This window comes from Mirounga angustirostris, unplaced genomic scaffold (genome assembly GCF_029215605.1).
Source record: "Mirounga angustirostris isolate CCGP_5_RB_7025 unplaced genomic scaffold, mMirAng1.0.hap1 SCAF_3, whole genome shotgun sequence".
Classification (NCBI taxonomy): domain Eukaryota; kingdom Metazoa; phylum Chordata; class Mammalia; order Carnivora; family Phocidae; genus Mirounga; species Mirounga angustirostris.
Window position 1 is genome coordinate 145,086,010 of NW_026991711.1, and position 20,855 is coordinate 145,106,864.

General features: G+C 35.8%; 1 protein-coding gene and 1 long non-coding RNA gene across 2 annotated transcripts in view; one reads left to right on the forward strand and one right to left on the reverse strand.

Annotated features, from left to right (window-relative positions):
• The window catches only part of PDE1A (phosphodiesterase 1A), a 237,086-nt gene that overhangs the window by 132,191 nt on the left and 84,040 nt on the right, over positions 1-20,855 (reverse strand). The window lies entirely within an intron of this gene.
• LOC135363900 (uncharacterized) overlaps positions 15,045-20,855 on the forward strand; it is a 55,020-nt gene continuing 49,209 nt past the window's right edge. The window contains exon 1 of the long non-coding RNA XR_010410239.1: positions 15,045-20,428. This is a non-coding gene — a long non-coding RNA (uncharacterized LOC135363900). The remainder of the gene's footprint in view (positions 20,429-20,855) is intronic.

Below are 20,855 nucleotides of genomic sequence, written 5' to 3' on the forward strand. Positions count from 1 at the left end.
TCAGTTATGTAAGTAATGTAAGAGACAATGCTTGATTCCAATAAAGATAGATGTGGTTTATGCAAATCATTACTTTCAAATTGCTAAAAATAAATTAAATATTGAAGTGCCAAATAAAATACATTGCCACAAATCTTTAATAAAGAAGATGAAATGTATGTTCAAGGTACTGAGAATTTTAAAAAGCAAATCTCTGCATAATAAGCAACTGTAAATTAACAAAATCCCTATGTGTATCATTTTCCCTCCCCTTTAATTTTTATCCAGGCAGAATACTTAAAAGGATGAAATACAATGGAGCAATCTAGAAATTAACAGATATAGCTATGGAACAAATAAATAATTATAATAAAAAGTGAAATTTGCTCAAGTGCAGTTTTTAAAACCTTAAACCATACTGATAATGTAAATATGATTAATTGGTGGGGGAAGGAAACACATGGTCTTTGGAATGGCTGCCTCCTCCCTTCTTATATCCATAAGTTGTTCAACAGAAAATTTTCACTTTCATCCAATTATGTGTTTATGCATCATTTTTTTCCAGATATAGGATGGGTTACATTATAAAGAGTTAAAAGTATATGAATTCTTAATCTCAGGAAACAAACTGAGAGTTGCTGGAGTGGTGGGGGTGGGAGGGATGGGGTGGCTGGCTGATAGACATTGGGGAGGGTATGTGCTATGGTGAGCGCTGTGAATTGTGTAAGACTGATGAATCACAGACCTGTACCTCTGAAACAAATAATACATTATATGTTAAAAAAAAAAAAAAGAAGATAGTAGGAAGGGAGAAATGAAGGGGGGAAATCGGAGGGGGAGGCGAACCATGAGGGACTATGGACTCTGAGAAACAAACTGAGGGTTCTAGAGGGGAGGGGGGTGGGGGATGGGTTAGCCTGGTGATGGGTATTAAAGAGGGCACGTACTGAATGGAGCACTGGGTGTTATACGCAAACAATGAATCATGGAACGCTACATCAAAAACTAATGATGTAATGTATGGTGATTAACATAATAAAATTAAAAAATGTAAAATTAAAAAGTATATGAAACATCCCAAGTAATTTCCTATATTCATTTGGAGGCACAGTGTATGTTTTCTTTTTTTGTCTGTAGTTATAAGTAGTGTGTGTCCCACAAAACTCTACCGAATTTATTAAAATTCAACTTAGTGCTACAATTTATCCACAAAACCTACATACATGCTGTGGAAGTTGCCATTTTTGTTTTTCCTTTTTAAATTGAAAGTGTTCCCTTTATCCTCACTTCTTATTTCTACAATTTATCATATATGTCAGATAAACATCTCCTAGTAAGTTTATTAAGTAGGCATTAATTTTGTTTTTTTAAAAAAAAGTGATCACGAGGTTCACATGGGGAGAAAACAGAGGGTTTGCAAATTAATCAATAAGAGCTTCAAGTTTTCCTTCAATGTAAGAGTTGGATATGTTTTTATGTTTATTTAAAAGAATCATTTGCTATTAATTCTGAAAAAAGACAAGACTTCCTTTTATTTTCTATGACCATGTTTTCACTTCACATACTGTAAAATTAGGTAGAGAAAAATCAGTATTTTATGTTTATATTGAGATTTGTTGTGTACAGAATAACATTGGACATAATACCATTATTATAATTCCATAATTATGGGTAATCACAATGAAAAACAATTTATTGCTCTTCCACCAAGTGAAAACTGAAAACATTTCCATTTCTAGTAATGAAATGTGGGGTCTAAAAAGTAAAAAAAACCAAATATGTACCCAAAGTGATAGGAGAAAGATAGAGGGCCAGCTGTCTGATGATGAAATCACAATTATTCTCAAAGATTATGAAGCATCTCATTGGAAAAATGAGCAGTTGTTTGAAAGCTGAGAATTTATGAAGAAAAACTTATTTTGCCGACACATGCAATCAGGTAAAAATATGCAAGGAAATACAGTTGGGAAAAATAACAAAAGGTCAATTTTAAGAGTGCTGCTCACATAAAGATATGAAGAGGTGAAATATCTATATGTGATGGATGTGACTAGCTCAAGAATGGTGGGAAAATTTTTCTGTAACTCAATAAAATAGTTAAAATTGGATTCAAAGGCACTGAGGAGGTAATTTAAAAAGAAAAGAGGGAGAGAATGCCAATGCAATGAAGGAAATTGGTTTTAGAAGTGATCAGTTAACAGACAGCCCTTAGGAGGGAAGCAAGTTATCAGAGTAATTGAGGCAAGACACAGTGAACATACTAATGATAAAAGAAAAATATGGATAAGGCAAAATCAAAATCTGCAGAAAGAAACAAAACAAGAGTTAATTTCATTTTCTGAAATAATACTTTATCATTCTACCCTTCAACATTATTTGTGCACATTATTGTTAGTTTTATTAGCACAGATGGTAATACTATATCCTTCACCATGACACAGCAGGATTGCAAAGAAGAGAAGTGTTCTAGGAAGTCCTGTGGTTTCTGTTTTTTATAGTTAATAACTTATTAATATCTTCTCCTCAGAGAGGAACAAGACAGGCAAAGGAAATAACTATTCCTTCTGGGGGTATGGAGGCAATAATTAACAAATTTCAAAAGTCGTGGACAGACTTTGAATTTCCGGGAAAACTCATTGAGCAGGAAAACAAATTGCTTTGCAATTGCAAAAACTTCGAATTAATACAGAATATATCACATACTCAGTTAGTGCTTTGTAAACCTTGAAAGACCACTTCAGTGTATTATTTCTTTCCATCCTCAACATACCTTTGCGTGGTTGGCAAGTATCATCCTATTTTACAAAGACATCTTTGGCCAGTTGTTGCCCCAAAGACAACATAAATTCCTTAATCTTGGTACTCAATGTCCTTTTCTAGTTCCTCCCATATTCCCTTACAGCATTTACCAGCTTCCGACATCCAAACAGACTCCTCCACACTCTATGACTGCATATCTCACTTTTCCATGTCCATACCTGTGGCAAAGACACTACTATGTCCTTGCCAAACTCATTTCCTTTTCCTCCTGAGAACCCAGAGTTTTTGCTGATAAATGAGGCCATGTGACCATGTTCTGGCTAATAAAGTACTGGAAGAAATCATATATACAACTTCCATGCCTGTTTTCTAAAATCTCCCACTCAATCTGCCATGCAAGTGCTCTGTTTCCTTATCTTCCTTTTCCTGATACAGAGAATGTCGTGGAGGATTCCAAGGACATAGACTTCCTGGCACCTGGGTTTCTGCGTCACCCCTTGGAACACCTCCTGAATATTTAAGTATACTACCATATGAACAGGAAATACACCATCACTATGTTAAGCCACTAATATTTGGGGTTACTGTTATAGCAGTAAGTCTGCTTTATATTAAATTTTACTTGTCTTTTTACCTATTCAGATAGAAACTGTATTTTCCAACCAAGTTCAAGTTAACCTGCTCCAGGAAAACTTTTCTGACCACTTCAGTACTTCCTGATTTTCCCTATAATCCATCAGTTCTATTTATTGTTTAGTGTGTGTAACTTCATTTTTAAAAAGTCAGGTTTATTGATATATAACTTACATAATTTAAAAAATCTTCTTAGAAGTTCAGATCACTGAGTTTTAATAAATGCATATGGTCTTCTAACAACCACTACAATAAAGATCGAGATTATTTTCATTATCCCTAAGAGTTACATCATTGCCCTTTTCCATCAGTTTCCTCCCTACAAGTAGTCCTACAACCACTGATGTGTTTTTGGTCCCTATGGTTTTGCTTTCCTAAAATGTCATATAAACGGGTGCCTGGCTGGCTCAGTCAGTGGAGCATGCAACTCTTGATCTCAGGGTTGTGAGTTCAAGACCCACATTAGATAATATTCCCTTGTATGGTTGAACCACAATTTGTTTATTCATTCCTCAGCCAAGGAACATTCACCTACAAGTCTATGTATGGTTGTATGATTTCATTTTTCTCATATAAATGCCTAGCGATGGAATGGCTGGATTATTTATAGGTGTAAGTTTAAATTTTTAAGAAACTGCTAAACTTTTTTTTTTTCAAAGTGGTTGTACCATTTTGTATTCCAAACATTAGTGTATGAGTTCTGGCCTCAATAACATCACCAACACTTAAAATAGTCATTTCTTTTAATTTTAGCCATTTTAATAGTTGTATAGTGATATTGTGGTTTTAATTTGCATTTTGCTAATGATTAATGTTTCTACTGACATGAGTAATTTTTCATGTGCCTATTTTGCCATTCATAGATCTTCTTTGATGAAAATCAGTCTTCTTTGATTTTAATTGAGTTATTTTTTTCTTTTTTTAAATAGAGGATTGAGAGTTCTTTACATATATTCCAGATATGTCACTTTTCACACATATAATTTGCAACTATTTTCTCTCTGTTCATGGCATCTCTTCATTTTCTAATATTTTTCAAAAAGCAATTTTTTTTAGTGTTTTTTCATATTTTAAGATTTGATGATGTCCAATTTATCAATTTTTTTGTTTTGTGGATTGTACATTTTCTATCATATCTAAAAACTATTTGCCTAATTCAAGATCACGAAGCTTTTCTGCTATGATTTCTTCTAAGACATTTTATAGTTTTAGGTTTTGCATTTAGATCTATGGTTCATTTTGAATTACTTTTCCACATATGATGTGAGTTATTGGTAAGAGTTTATTTTCATATATAAATATCCAATCTTGGGGAACATCACTTGTTGAAAAGGCTATTATTTCTCCACTGAATTTGTACCTTTGTGATAAAAGTCAATTTTCCATAATGTATGTGTGGTCAATTTATGGACTCTATTCTAATCCATTTTTCTATTTTTCTACTTAATACCAATACCACATTGTTTTGATTACTGTAGCTTTTAATAATAAGTCCTATTATCAGGTAGTATTAATTTTCCAAATCTATTCTTTTGAAAAGTATTTTTGGCTATCAGTCCTTCACATTTCTGTATGAATTTTAGAATGAACTTTTTATGTTCTACAGAACAAGGCCTGCTAGAATTATTATGGAGGTTGTGCTGTATATATAGGACAATTTTGAGAGCACATGTAGGACGCTTTAGGGCCAGACAATTAACTATGGCACACAGTAGGGGGAGGAGTATTCATCCCACAGTTTCAAGGGCACTATCATGTAGTTTCAGCAGAGAGGGGTCTGGGAAATACAGTGTTGGTAGTACTAAGAGAGCAACTCCCAGCAAACATGGCACCATTTCTACTGGGGACACTGGCAATAGGGCCCTGGCAACGCTCTGCCTCGAAGCGACTTCATAAGCAGTAAAAATTGACCCAGCATTTAGGGACGAAAAATAGAAAGTTGTTTGTAAGCTCAGAGGAGACGTCCTGGTGTTTCCCAGCAGTGACTGAGTGGGTCTCTGAATGTAAGCTGGAGGACCTGTACTAAGGAGGTGCATCTAAGAGTCCATGACATAATGCCCAGATTATCAAGAAATAAAAATGCAATGTGAGATTATCCTAATTCATCCTCATGAAAAATAGGGTAACAGAAGACCCTCATATAAAAATGAAGTAATGTATGTGGTCAAACTTTGCAGAAAATGTAATGTTTTATAAAGTTGTAATTCATTATTTATATTGATGTATTAGTTTACATATATTTAAAATTATGCAAAGAGAGATCATATATTTTTGTCATTTGATTACATAAATGACAAGTAAGCAAACAGGAATTCTTATTTCTATTTTACAAAGGCGTGAGCTGAGATTCAAAGGGGATGAGTGATTTGCTGAAGACCACACATTTGATAAGTGGCCCAGACAAAATTTGGACTTTTGAAGTCTAATCTAAAATTCTTTCCATTCTACTAAGCTCATCTCATTAAGAATGGATTTGCAATGCCAATTTTATTAACAGCTAACAATATTTGTGACAAGATTTCTGGAGTCTTCACTTTTGGTTGGGAATTGAAAAGAACATATATGGAGAATCAGGAATACAGAGTTTCTTTTTAATTTTTATTTACTTTATTTTATTTTATTTTTTTATTATGTTCAATTAGCCAACATATAGGACATCATTAGTTTTTGGTGTAGTGTTCAATGATTCATTAGTTGTGTATATTTTTTAAAACTGTATTACAATAGGGCGCCTGGGTGGCTCAGTTGGTTAGGCGACTGCCTTCGGCTCAGGTCATGATCCTGGAGTCCCTGGATCGAGTCCCGCATCGGGCTCCCTGCTCGGCAGGGAGTCTGCTTCTCCCTCTGACCCTCCCCCCTCTCGTGTGCTCTCTCTCTCTCATTCTCTCTCTCAAATAAAAAAAAAACTGTATTACAATAAATTATTATATATTGTATATTTACTTTCAATAGGTATTATGTAAACTTCATACTCCAAATACATTAGGGCATTTCAAAGTTATGAGTTGGGTATTACTGTTTAAGATCAGAGGTAAAAACATGGTCATTTCCCTCATTTCTGATACATTTTGGCTTAATATTAAGTGAGGAAAATCTGCCAAATTGCTGTTGGATTGCAGCACTCGTTTTAAAAAGTGAAAAATTACTTATATCCTTTTGCAAGACATTAAGGATGGACATGTTTTCATTGTTCTTCCTCTGACCAGCCTGTGTTTAGGTTTAAAAGGCTTATGTTTTGGTTTTATCTTGCTTCCAAATAATAAATTTCTGGTTTGGAGTTTAGACAAGTTTGGTTATGCAATGCATCTTAATACCCACACTTAAACGTATTTCCAGGCTAACCAGATGTTAACACTCTCATGCATTTAAGCCTTATGACAATGATAGTGATATGTGGCTCCAGAGTTAAGTTTTAAATATTTATGCTTAATTTTTTAAGAAAACAGATCCTTTTTGAACATTTCTCACAAGCTTTTTTAAAAATAAGAGTATTATGTGTTAAAACAATAATTCATTGAGCTAAGACATTCTGAATAGTATCTTTCTCTCCACTCACAAGGCCAACATCATCCACAGAAAAGGACCATTAGTTCACAAGCCAATACATTAACAAATGTATATTGAATATCTACTATGTACTCAGTACTGTGCATGGTGTTGTAGATTGTAAAATGAAAGTTGCAGTTCTCATTCTCATAGACTAGAAGTGCAGACAGACAAGTGCTCTGATGATCACCATATGGGATGATTAATGCTGTGATAAAGCAAAGCGCAGAATGCTTTAAGAAAAAAAAAAAAAGTAGATCTTTCAATCCAAATGAGGTAGAGAGTTTCCTAAGGGGATCTTCAGGGGTTATCCTTGAAATAACTGAGGCTACAGTAGGAGTTAAGTGATGAATGGAATCCCAGGCATAAAGAACATCATGTGCAAAGGCTTGGAGGCAGGCAAGTCAGGAAGCCTGCAGTAAACTGCAAACCATTAGAGAGAAGGGATCTTGGGGCTTCTGCTGATGGTCCTGGAAAGGAGGCAGGGGCCATCTGCACACTGAGAAGTTTGGTATATCTTCAGAGGCTTGTGCAGGAGTCAGCAACCAACTTAAAGTAGGGAATACCACTCCTGCAGTATGGCAGTAGGATGGAGGATAAACCTAAGATGGGTGAGACTATGGCAGGGAAACTGACATTATTTTGTTACCCAGAAGACTTTATAAAGAGAGAAGGAAAGGATATTAAAGATGGAACCATGAAAATGACAATAGTTAAAGAACGGGCAAGAGAAAATGAACATTGTAAGGGGAGAGTGAAAAGAACCAGCAGCAAGGAAGCTCAGGGAGAAAACATCAAGAAAGGATGCATTAGAATAATTATAGCAGCAGTGTTTCTGAAGATTAGGTCTGGAAAGAAAATCCTGAAAATTACTGATTAAATTTGGTGACTGAGGAAATTGAGATCCTTAGTGAGACCACGTATAGTGAACAGATGGAAATCAAAAGCAGTTGCAAAGGGTGGAGGACAAGACTGGACAAAGGGAAGGTCAGGGCAGTGAATGTAGACCAAGAATTTTTATTGTGAAGGGAAGAGAGCCAGTGTGGTAACAAGGTGGAGACCTAAGAACAATTGAGGTTCTCTTGTAAGTTTTTAATCAATTATTGAGTATGCTTAAATGCTGGATGGGGGAAAAAGAAAGAGATTGGGGAAGCTAAAAAGAATAAGAGCAAGAGGGACAGGGATTAAAAAAAAACAGGTGGAGAGGTGGATATATTGAATTAACATTGTGCCAGGCACCTTAAATACTAAAACTTAAAAAAAAAAAACCTTAATGAATAGATATAATTGTCTAACTCTGTGTGTGGATATGATTATCCCCAGTTTATGGATCTATGAAGTAAGACTGAAAGAGTATAAATCAGATGCCCCAGGCTACACTACAAGCAGGGCTGGAATACAAATACAAGATTTCCCAACCACAATTCACATTTTCTTTTAATTACACCAAGTTTCCCCAAATTTGAAAACCTCCTCCTACCTTTTGACAAACACGAAAATCTCACCCCCACACTCTCGCTGATCTAATATGTCCCCTCAGTATAAATCATTATAATCTGGATACTTTCACTAGCCAAAAATTTTAATTCCTGTGCTTGTAATGTAGATCAAATTATATTTTTTTATTTCCAAATATAAAATTACAATGCCAACTGTGTTTTTCCAACCTACACACACACACACCCTACCTCAAGAGTCCCTTCCTGAAAACCACTACACTGCACCAAGCTCTCTCCTGGCCTTACCTGTCCTAATGTTGCTTCCTACAGAGAAATGATCCCTGCCATTTGCCACGTTTAGTATCCTCCACTTTGAAAGACTGACAATATTCTCTACATAAGTCTACATAATCAAGAAACAATTTTTTTTTTACAGAAAGCTTTGATCAGAGGTAAGAAGTTTCTTTCCCAGAAAATCAAATGCTACAGTAGTAGCGTGCTTATTTCACACTCTGCCTGGTGCTCTCATCTTGATGCCCTTATGGAAATTATGTGAATGAAAAGAACTTCACTCATAGGACCCAGGCTACCATCAGATACTCACTTCAATGTCATAGAGATTCCAGGGGGAAAGTAATATCTCTGTAGCAACATGATGATTCTCTGTGGTTTCTAAAATTTTGTAGAACACTAACAGTCCTAATTTTGTCTGAAGCCAATTCCTTCTATATGATATGGGCTTTTCTGTAGTCTCTTAATTTTTTTTTTAGTTTTTAAAAAAATTTTTTATTAACATATAATATATTATTTGTTTCAGGGGTACAGGTCTGTGATTCATCAGTCTTACATAATTCACAGTGCTCACCATAGCACATACCCTCCCCAATGTCCATCACCCATCTACCCCATCCCTCCCACCCCCCTTCACTCCAGCAACCCTCAGTTTGTTTCCTGAGATTAAGGGTCTCTTATGGTTTGTCTCCCTCTTTGTAGTCCCTTAATTTTTATAACCTTTAAGAAGGCTCTCCTCAGCCCACATTTACTTCAGTATGTCTTAGCACTGTCAGCATGAATTACTCATTACCCTATTTTCTTAGTCATTCCTCCCATGTATATACAAGTGTGTTAAGAACTGCCTTTAAGAATGAATATTTTCTTTTCACTCTATTACCCCCTCTTCATTTTGCCCTTCATGACTTTATTACCTGAAAGATCAAGGTTATTCTTCATCATGTATTGATTTTCTTGCTTTGGTAATTTTTGGTTTTGCCAAAAATAATAATAAAAAAATCCTTGAAATATGTCTCTTACTCCAGGACAAAATGATTCTTTTTTTGTTTCTGTAAGGGGATTTGCTGGCTCAAAATCTCAATAGAATTATATGGATTTAGGAGAAAAACTGGTAACAATCTTTATATAACTTAAACATATTCTATGAGATCATTATTGATATTATTAAACAAACACTATTATCTATGACATTGATGATAAAAGTCTTACTTGTCAAAGGAAATTATTTAAAAAGGTCCTACAATAAATTAATCCTAAATCCTAGTTTAACCCTTCTTTTCTGACCTTAAATTAATCAACAAATTTAAAAACGTTCACTATGGTCCTGCCCTTAATTTTGCATCTTAAGTCTACTCATATTTTGTGGTACTTGTATCTTTATTTACTCTTATACTTCTAAATCAAAGCTACTTTGCTTAAACAATTACCTTAAAATGCATTAAAAGGGTGATATTATATAGACTTCATTTACTCCCATGGTAACCAAGCTAAGGGATAATTTTTCCCAAGGAGATTTTCTGATGGCTCAAAGGGAAAATATGGAAGGTACACGTAAGTCCTCTTCTTTCTTCTCTTAGCTGAACCATCCATTCTGTACAGCTGTTCTTTAGAATCCACAGAATGACTTCAGCTTCTGCTGACAAGCACAGCAACCCACCAAGGAACGCAAAATGACACAGTTCCTCCAAAAATTGTCATGACAAAGTAGATAAATATGATGCACATTGTTTAATTGGCATGCAATGGGATTATTTTCTTCAGTGTTAGGCCTTAGGATTATGAACATATATTTAGTCTCTACTGGATTCTGAGGCTATGTCAAATCAAAAACCAGCTTTCAACTTTCAATTTTTTTTTCTACTATAGAAGAATATATGTGATGCTAGTGGTCTGCATTCTCTTGGTAGACCAAACAACTTTTAGGCTCAGCATTGCCTACACAGTGTCTTTTATTCACCAAGACCTGTAAAATAAGGGCCAGCTGGAAGAGACACAAGTTTTCTTGGATCATGGTGAGGACTGGACAAACATAGTAAATTGTTTAATTAACAAATATTCAAAGTCACAAATAAGGCTTTGTATAACACTAATGTTAGTGACCACGTAAGTTCAATATGGAAGCCTCCTGTCCATTTTCTTTGTTGTTGTATCCTGAGAGCCAGGCACATGCCAGGTTGGTTTAGTTGGCTGTCTGTGTCGGTATGGGTGTGGAGACCACAGCACATATGTACTCATGCAGGGAGTACCTACTGTAATATGCCAGACCCTTTGTGCCGGGACACAAGGTTTCTGCCTTCACACATGTCACATTGACCAGGAGGAATGTGGGAGAAAGAAACTTGAGAGAAACATACAACCTTGCATGGGTTTAATAAATATTTTAAATAACAATTATATTTTAAAACTGTTATTATAAATCCAACAAGAATACTATTTTCTGGAATTGAAGAAAAAGTTTTTAAAATTTATATTTATCTTTGTTACCTCAGTAAGTAGACATTAACCATAAGCAGGAATTTGCTTTGAATTTACTCTTTTTGGGACTCAATAAAACTAGCTTTTTAAAAAAATTAACATATTTTTAGTATCAAATCACCTTTCCTATGTTCTTAGCTAACTTCAATTGAACAATTTGCAAATGGGCTACTTATTACAAAAGACGGTGTTAAATATAAAGTTACACATATCATTTCATAGAGTATCTTGACAGTTTATAATAGCAGATTCGCTATTACTGATTTTGTGACAGCTTTGTCTCCATGGAATCTGCTCTTTAAGGTACTACCCTAAACCAAAAATATCGCACTTATATAAATGATTACATATCTGAAAACTATTTTGTTTTATATCACTAGCAGTTATACAATCCATAATAATTAAATACCAATTTATCTTAATGTTTACACATTCAATCTCTTGCAATAGGTTGTAGTAAAGTGCCTTGAGAAAAATTAATCTGGTTTTAATGAGAAGCAATAAATAGTATTTAGGGCAAATGACTATTAATGACTTCTGTATGACTATTAATCTAAAGCAGATAGATGTTTTGCATGTTGAATGAGATACAAAATCAAGATGGTCATTAAAAACAGCAGTAATGGCATTTTCCAGTAAGAACATTTACTGATACCCTCTGAGTGGATTCCAATTCATGAGATCACAGCCAGAATTGCCAAGCTCTCTTATAGTTCCAATTGGCATATTTCTCCACTTTTTGCTGAAAGGACATGGTGTCCCATTTTTAATAGTTCACTAGGTCTCCCAAAGGCAGTATGTTGGAGTGAGCCTGAAGATTTTAGTTACATATCAACATGTGGCTATAAAAATTACTTTTCCTTCCCAAATCACACACACACACACACACACACTTTTAAGAAAGTTAGTAAATGCATCAATTATTTTATTCATTCACACACAAAAAATGTTGAGTTCCTATTAGGTACCAAGCACTGTGCTAATAAATATGTCTCGGTGATTAAAAGAAGGAGAAAAAAATTTGGTCAGTGCCCAACTGTCTGGATCTACAATGAGAGAAAAAGCATAAAGAAGGGAGTCTTTATGACCTTGATAGTTGTTCTTTCATTTTAACTACATTCCTAAAAATCTGTTTTCTTCATTTATGAAATGAAGATGTTGGATTTTATAGTCATTTTACAAATTACTCCCCTAGGACCTGATTCTGGGAAGATTCTTTGGGGCTCCCTTGAAAAGCACCTCAAACTAAGAACTCTGCAAGGCCACCCTCTGCCCCTGATTTCTTTGATACAGCTCTCTAAACTGTATGGTTTACCTATTTGAGCTGCCAGTTAAATTTTTATTTGAAGGGAGTTTCAAGGCCAAGAACCAATTTGTAAGTCACTAGGCTAGATAGTCTTTTAAGTTTTCTTGCAGTTTCATCACTAAACGAGTCTAGGAAATGTTTTACTCTGGTTTTATAATTTTGAAGTAATTATTTTTAGAAGTGCACTGATCTGTCACTAATCATTGATAATAAAAGCTACCAAATTACATTGCACTTCGAATCCTTCCTTCCACTTACCAGCTGTGTGATCTTGGGCAAGTTTGTTCGTAAAAGTCAGTCTTCTCTTTTATAAAAGGAGATAAGAGTAGAATCTACATCACTAGGGTAGAATTCATTATTGTTTGGAAATTTCTTAATTTGGTATTGGGCACACAGTAAGTCACAGAATCAATTCCAGAGTCCATAGTTTCCTGGATGTTAGAAGCTGAATTCATTGCTCATGATGCAGGATCTCTGCTATACAACTAAAAAGTTATGTGATTCACCAATAGTTTTCATTTTCATATTGATGGAATTTTCCTTTCAGACACTCAATACTATATAAAGCTGAGTGCAAACATTTGTAGAACAGTTAAGTGAAACAGATAGGTGAAACTGTATTATTTTTTAATTATTCTTTTTATTTTAGAAAATAAATAATAAAGTAGATAAATTAAATGGCTTCTCAGAAATCAATAAATAACCAGCTTTAGACCCAGAAATCAAGCCAAAGATGACATTCCATGAAAATAATATCATAACTACATGAGTCAATAAAATATTATATTTAGATTCCACAAAATGAATTCTAGTTGAATGTCAGAGTTCTCAATATTCTGAATTTAGTATATAACACAGTCATTGTGACATTTTGTAAGGCCCACAAACAGTTGAGAGTCTTTCCTGATTTATTACAAAAATCAAGCAAATATTATTTTAACCTGATGAGTTTTAACAAACAAATCTAGAATAAACAGCTTTGTGAAAGCCTCGAGATCCATAAATAAGTTAAAGCAGTGGAAAATAAGGATGTTCTAAGAAGTTATATATAAGTAAAGGATAGGGAAATGTACCTAGTTTCTCTCTTTTTTGTGACCAGTTAAAAATACTAGTTTATTGTCAATGCTGGTTAATATATCTTATGATTCTATGCAGGAAAAAAAAAAAACAACTCCCATTTTTCCTCCCCAAATAAGAAATTAGCTATTTCTCTTTTTGGTAAAGATTCAGTCCCAAAAATTATAAAAAGAAGTTCTCTACTAGGGAAGCAATAACTAAAATAATGAGCATTTTTCTAAGAAGGAAGAGGGGGACAATTAGGATTGAATGCAGGCTGGAGCCAGGCCAAAAAAAAATTTTTTTTTTAATATTTTTACCTCTGTCCTAACATCTAGTAATTGGAGCTAAAAATTTCTTCCAGCTCTATGGAAGGGAAGAGGGAATTCTTTGGAAGATTTAACTGCCTCTCAGAGGAGCACAAGAAAAACACATCTTCAATGTGAGCACTGCATGTAGAGTACTTGCTTGGGAGATAGGTCCAACTGTCAACAGGGCCAGGAAACCCTCACGGACCACAAGGAGGATGATATTGCAAGTGTAGCAATTCAGGAGCTTTTGGAACAACCTATTTCTTCCAGAAGTGAGAGGCTATACCAATTTCCAGGGGCTTCTCTATCCTAATGGATTAGGCCAATATGTAGTCCCACCTCCTATGCAAGCTACAGGGCCTGGTATTAAAGTGATGCTCAGCAGATTTCTTGAGCAGCAAACAATTTTTTTAAGTGCAGCACAGATTTTCTTGGGGGCCCCAAGAGTGAATCAGAGACTCACTAGAGCCAGGAGAGAAGACATCCCTGTTTTGAGACATTGTAGGAAAAGTGGATGACAGTGCCATAAATATTAGTGGTGCTATTAATTTTTACCGTCCATTTTCTAGGCTAGTGCCTGGAAAAATTATTCATTAAAGATTATATGTTTCATTTCACTTGAACCTCATGATATCACTGTGGGGGAGATAGGATAAGAAATATTATTTCACTTTTGAGGAAATAACACTAAAAGTTCTATGTCTCAGTGGTTAAAAGACAGGGAACAGAATTTTTCAAACTATAATTCTTTCACCAGAATCTTAACCCCTTCACATTAAACTGCTAAAATTCCCATTTTGGGATCATGCGTATGAGATACTCTATGTATACAATTTTAGTCATATTTTCAAGTTATAATCATCCTAAACATGAAAATTATATGCATAAAATAATTTTAATGCCTAAATTTAGGGGACTTCAATATATAACAGCTTTATTGTTATAATTACATGTATGTGACAAAATTAAAAATAGATGGAAATCAGTGGGGTTCCTATGTAATCTTAAAAATTTAGACTTTCTACCCAATTTCCATGCATTTTAGACTTTCTATCTAATACCAAACATATTCTATTTTAGAGGTCAGATTTGTTATTGCCATTATTTGGCTTAAATTGTATGTTTTACCCCAAATCTAAAAGGAAACAAAATCATTGCTCTGTGGGTACCTGTTGCAGCAAGTGCGCTCACTCCACACTTACACTGTTTTGTGATATCTCTTGGTTCCTGTCTTTTTTTTTTTTTTTTTTTCAGCATGGGTGATTTTCCCTCTCCACCCTCTAGGTAATGTATGGTTGATTGCCCTTGATGCAAGACCAAGTCAGCTGAGATTAGTCACTCAGAAAAAATCAGTGTTGTCTTGGGCAATAGATTCAGCAAACATTTACAGGTTCAATATGTGCCAGTTGCTGTTTCACTGAGGTTATCACAACAAACTGAGGTAGGTACTATTACTCCTGCAACTCTGAAAGTTTTAAGGACTTGCTCAAGGTCATGGACCTAGTTATTGCTGGCATTCAAGCCAAGCTTTGGATTTCGAATGCATTTCTCTTTTTCCTATACCAACAACACATCCTGGCTAAAATCTCAGGGTATGAACGAACATTCGATAAGTCAACAGGAGCAAAAAGTGTAAAAAATGAAGGTCATGTTGCACAATCAGAAATTGGAAGGTAGGGGTGCCTGGGTGGCTCAGTCGTTAAGCGTCTGCCTTCGGCTCAGGTCATGATCCCAGGGTCCTGGGATCGAGCCCCGCATCAGGCTCCCTGCTCGGCAGGAAGCCTGCTTCTCCCTCTCACACTCCTCCTGCATGTGTTCCCTCTCTCGCTGTGTTTCTCTCTGTCAAATAAATAAATAAAATCTTAAAAAAAAAAAATTGGAAGGTAAAAATCTTGAATATGATAGTAACTGGCAAATCTAGAATCTTCAGTTAGTAATTAATTTAGTGATACATAGATGTTATGCTCACCTATAGCACCAACTGTGACTGAAAAGTCTATGTGTGCCCTTATCTTATATTATATACACAAACTAACTCCAAAATGGATCAAAGATCTAATGGAAGAGCTAATACTATGAATCTCTTAGAAGAAAACATAAATAAAAGCTCCATGACATTGGATTTGGCAATAATTTCTTAGATATGATACCCAAGTATAGGCAACAAAAGAAAAAATAGGAAAATTTGACTTTGTCAAAATTAAAATTTTTGTACTTTGAAGGATACTATCAACAGTGAAAAGGCAACTCATGGGAGTTGGGAGAAAAATTTGCAAATCTTATATCTGATAACGATTAATATCCAGAATATATAAAGAACTTCTACAACTCCACAGCAGCAATAAAAAACCCAAACAACCCAATTAAAAAATGGGCAAAGGTCTTGAATATACAACTCCCGAAAGAAGACATACAAATGGCCAATAACATATTAAAAGATACTCAACATCACTAATCATTAGGAAAATGCAAATCAAAACCGTGAGACATTAATAGATACCCTTTAAGATGATTAGTATTAAAAAAAAAAGAAAGAGAAAATACATGTTGGCAAGGGTATGGAGAAGTTGGGACCCTTGTGCTCTGCTGATGGGAATGTAAAATAGTGCAGTCACTAGGGAAGACAGTATGGCAATGCCTCAAAAAAATTAAACATAGAATTACCATATGACCCAGCAATTCTACATCTGGGTAAAAACCCAAAAGGATTGAAAGCAGGAACTCAAACAAATATCTGTATACCAGTATTATAGAATCATTATTCACAAGAGCTGAAAGGTAGAAGCAATCCAAATGTCCACTGATGAACAAAAGGATAAACAGAATGTGGCACATGCATACAATGGAATATTATTTAGCTTTAAAAGAAGAGAAAATCCAGTATATAATACAGCATGAATGAACCTTGAAAATGTTATGCTAAGTGACACAAACTAAATGCAAAAAGACAAATAGTATTATGATTCCACTTATAGGAGATACCTAGAATAGTCAAATTCATAGAGACAGAAAGTAGAAGAGTAGTTACCAGGGAATAAGTAATTGTTGCTCTGTGGGTACAGGGCTTAATTTGAGATGATACGAAATTTCTGTAAGTGGAATAGTAGTGATGGTTATGTAACAATTGAAATGTCATTAATGCCACGAAACTGTCCATGGTAAATGGTTAAAGTGGTAAAGTTTATGTTATGTATATTATACCACAATTTAAAAAATAATAATATCCCTGCCATTACATAAGAAAGGTGAGTAAGCAATCCTTTAAAAAAAAATAAGTATATGTGTAGATTGAGGTCAGAGATTAGAGGAAGGCACATACAACATACCTTTCTCTGAATACTGACAATGCAGTTTTTCCATTTATTCAACATTGAAAAGCACGTTAAGGTTTTCATCCACTTATTCATAAGATAAGCAAGTCATGGTTCCTTTGCTCAAAAAGTTTACAGACTATTTTGAATAAACATTATGTCACACACAAACCTGTGATGCCAAGTCAGTTTTCATCTCTCATTTATTCAACAAATAATTATTGAATGTCTAGCACATGCCAGGAATTACTCTAGGCTCTGAGGACACTGTGGTGTATTAAAGCTCCTGTTGTAATACAGCTGACATTGCTTTGAGCGGAGACAGACAATAAACAAATGAGTAAATATGTAATATTGGATGGTGATCAATTCTGGGGGAAAATAAAACAGTGTAAGGGGTAGATGGAGTAACTGGGTTGTTGGTAGCAGAGTGAGGGATATTTTAAAAAATGGCCAGTGACCTTTCAGAAAAAAGAATGATAAAGTGATGTTGCAGCAGAGAACTGAATGAAAGGAAAAGCAAACAATGTGGATTTATACAGAAGTATTCCAGGAAGAGGAAAGTTGAATTGTAAAAGCTCTGAGATAAGGATATTCTTGGGTGTTCAAAAAAGAGTATGAAGGTCAGTATAAATGGAGCAAAGGTTTTTGTTTGTTTGTTTGTTTGTTTTGTTTTGTTCTTTTAAAGAAATACTCCAAATTTTAAAGGTAGGGAGATGAGAAATAATCAACAAAGGTCATTGAGATGCAGTGTTGAATGAGATGGAGCAGAACCAAGTGAAGAAATTTCCTCAAGAAGGAGAGCACCTGGGTGGGCTCAGTCATTTAAGCATCTGCCTTCAGCTCAGGTCATCATGCCAGGGTCCTGCGTTGGAGTCCGCATCAGGCTCCCTGCTCAGAAGGGGGCCTGCTTCTCCCTCTCCCTCTGCCCCTCCCTCCTGCTCATTCATGTTCTCTCTCTCTCAAATAAGTAAATAAAAATAAAAATAAAATAAAATGATAAAAAGAATGAGGAGAACACTGGAGAGAAATGTGTGTTGAGGAAGGTTTTTATCTAAATGAAAAAAACAAAAGCATGTTTTCATGTTGAAAGCACTGATCCAATAGGACAAATTGATGTGGTAGAGAAAGGAAGCAATGGCTAAAGTCTTTGAGAAGGTAAGAAAGGATGTGATTTAATGCACAAGTAGAAGTGATGGGTGCAACAGGTGGGGCCCTCTACAGTTTTAGGCAGGAAAGCAGAATATGTAATGTGGGTGCAGTTAGGTGGGTAAATGCACCACAAATGTACATTTTCTTCTGATTTCTTTTATTTTCTCAGTGAAATAGAAAACAAAGTCACAAAGACTCCATCTGAGAGTGAGGGGACAGGTGATATGAGAGACAAAGGTGTGAAATTGTTTCTAGGGGTGTATTTGAGTCTAAAGCAGTAAGGAAACAGTATGGTTGAAGGCAACATATTCAGGGATTATTTGAGGTTTGTGGTCATGAATTTACACAGAATATACAGCATGGCTGTGTTTTTATTCAGCCACATTGCCCAGGTGGGGGTGCAAATAGTTTGAGAGTTGAATCGAACAATGTTGGGGTTTTGCCAGAAGAATGTAATGGAAACAATGATATTGGGAGTGTAAGGAAGGTCATTAATCCACAATGGATTATTGAATAAATGAGCTGTGTGGGGAGAGAAATAAGGACACAGTTCAGGGACAAGGGCGCAGTAAAAAGGTGATAGGATTAATGGATAGTAGGTCCCATTTGGATAAAGAATTTTTGGAGCTGGGACACTAGAGGGAATAAACCAGATAGATAGGAGACAGTAGTTAGACTGAAGTGCTAGAAACGGAGATTGTGGAAGAGGCACTATTCTTAGACCTCAACTATGACCACAGGAACAGGTGATTGAGCGAGTGGGAATAACAGAAGTGGATCAAAGAACTGAGATTCCAAAATTTTTTGTGGAATCACTATGAAATATGATTATAGTGACAGCCGGATTATAAACTCTTCAGGGACAGGAATCTCCCGAAATATTTGTACTTGTAGGCTGTTGGACTCACTGTTCATCTGTCTGAAGCATTTTCTCACCATAAATTCATAAAATTCAGCCTCTTATTGCTTCAAATTTCCCCTAAAATATCTCCTCATAAATAGGGCTTCCTACTCCCCAGCTACAATAGCACCACCACCCCTCTAGGGGCTACCCCCACCTTTTTACTCCAGTTTGGTTTTCCTCATACCACTTATCTCCACTGGGCATGTTTTCTATCCATTCATTTGCATGTTTATTATTTATTTTAGACAAAGTCTCCAATGCAAGTGCCATATGGACAGAAATTCTGCATTTAGTAGCAACTGTTGTTGTATTCCCAGCAATTAAAATGGTGTCTGATATACAGTAACCACTTAATAAATATGAATTGTTGAAAGAGTCTCAAATTATCACCAGTTATCTCTGGGGTAATAGCACTGAAGGAATTATTAAAGAGCAAATGATTTCAGAAGGGCTATTGGCCTATTTCTTTCCTTCCCATGTCTTATTTTATCATCACCTCTCCCCTTCTCCATCTCTCCCTGCTCTTCCTCTGATCCCTAAATGTTAGGGAGAAACACACTTAGATGTCCCCTCTCCACAAACCCATCTCTCAGCGCTGCTTTCTCTCTGGCTGCAGCCCCTTCACACGGAACTGGGAGGACATTCACTCTCTGCGCACCTCCCCCTCCTGCCCTCCCACCTCAAAATCTGCTGCAACCCCACTTCCACCACAACAGCTCTAGGAAGAAGTCCCTCAAAAGGTCAGTGATGACTTCATCCCCAAACAAAATGACATGGCTAGGCCTCAAAATACAAAAGTTAAGTTTGGGCTTGTCGGCTGGTTTCTTGGCTCCTCTAGCATCACTGTCAGTGCTACTCTAGCCCCTATCGATTTAACACTGTCCTTTTCACCCCTCAGTATCCAAGTCAGATGGCCGCTTCCCCGGCTGCACGGGGTCCCACTGTTGGTCATCCCACTCAGTGCGCTCTTCCTGGAGGTCCTATTTACTCCCAGGGCTTCCCTGGGGGCTGTATGTGGCTGATCTCCAGACTTCTGTTCTCCTTTGCCTCTTGAATTCATCGCCTTTTTACCTGCTTGCTTAACATCACTACTAAGAAGACTGTGACTTCTTTGTAGGCTATCTATTTATTTTGTATCCTCACTGCCCTCCTTTACAGATGAGCAGATGGAGGCACAGAGAGGCTTAGGAACTTAGCTGAGATCATACAGTTATGGAGCAGCCTATCAGAAGCATCACAGTTCAGGATTTGAACCTTGGGACTGGGTAAGTTACTTAACTGTTCTGTGCCTTGTTCTCTCATTTACAAAAGGGGATTAAAAAAAAAAATAGTCCCTTTGTAATGAACTACTGGGACTCCATCAAGATAAAAAGCTTTTGCACAGCAAAGGAAACAGTCAACAAAACCAAAAGACAACCGACAGAATGGGAGAAGATATTTGCAAATAACATATCAGATAAAGGGCTAGTATCCAAAATCTATAAAGAACTTATCAAACTCAACACCCAAAGAACAAATGATCCAATCAAGAAATGGGCAGAAGACATGAACAGACATTTTTCCAAAGAAGACATCCAAATGGCCAACAGACACATGAAAAACTACTCAACATCGCTCAGCATCAGGGAAATCCAAATCAAAACCTCAACGAGATACCACCTCACACCAGTCAGAATGGCTAAAATTAACAAG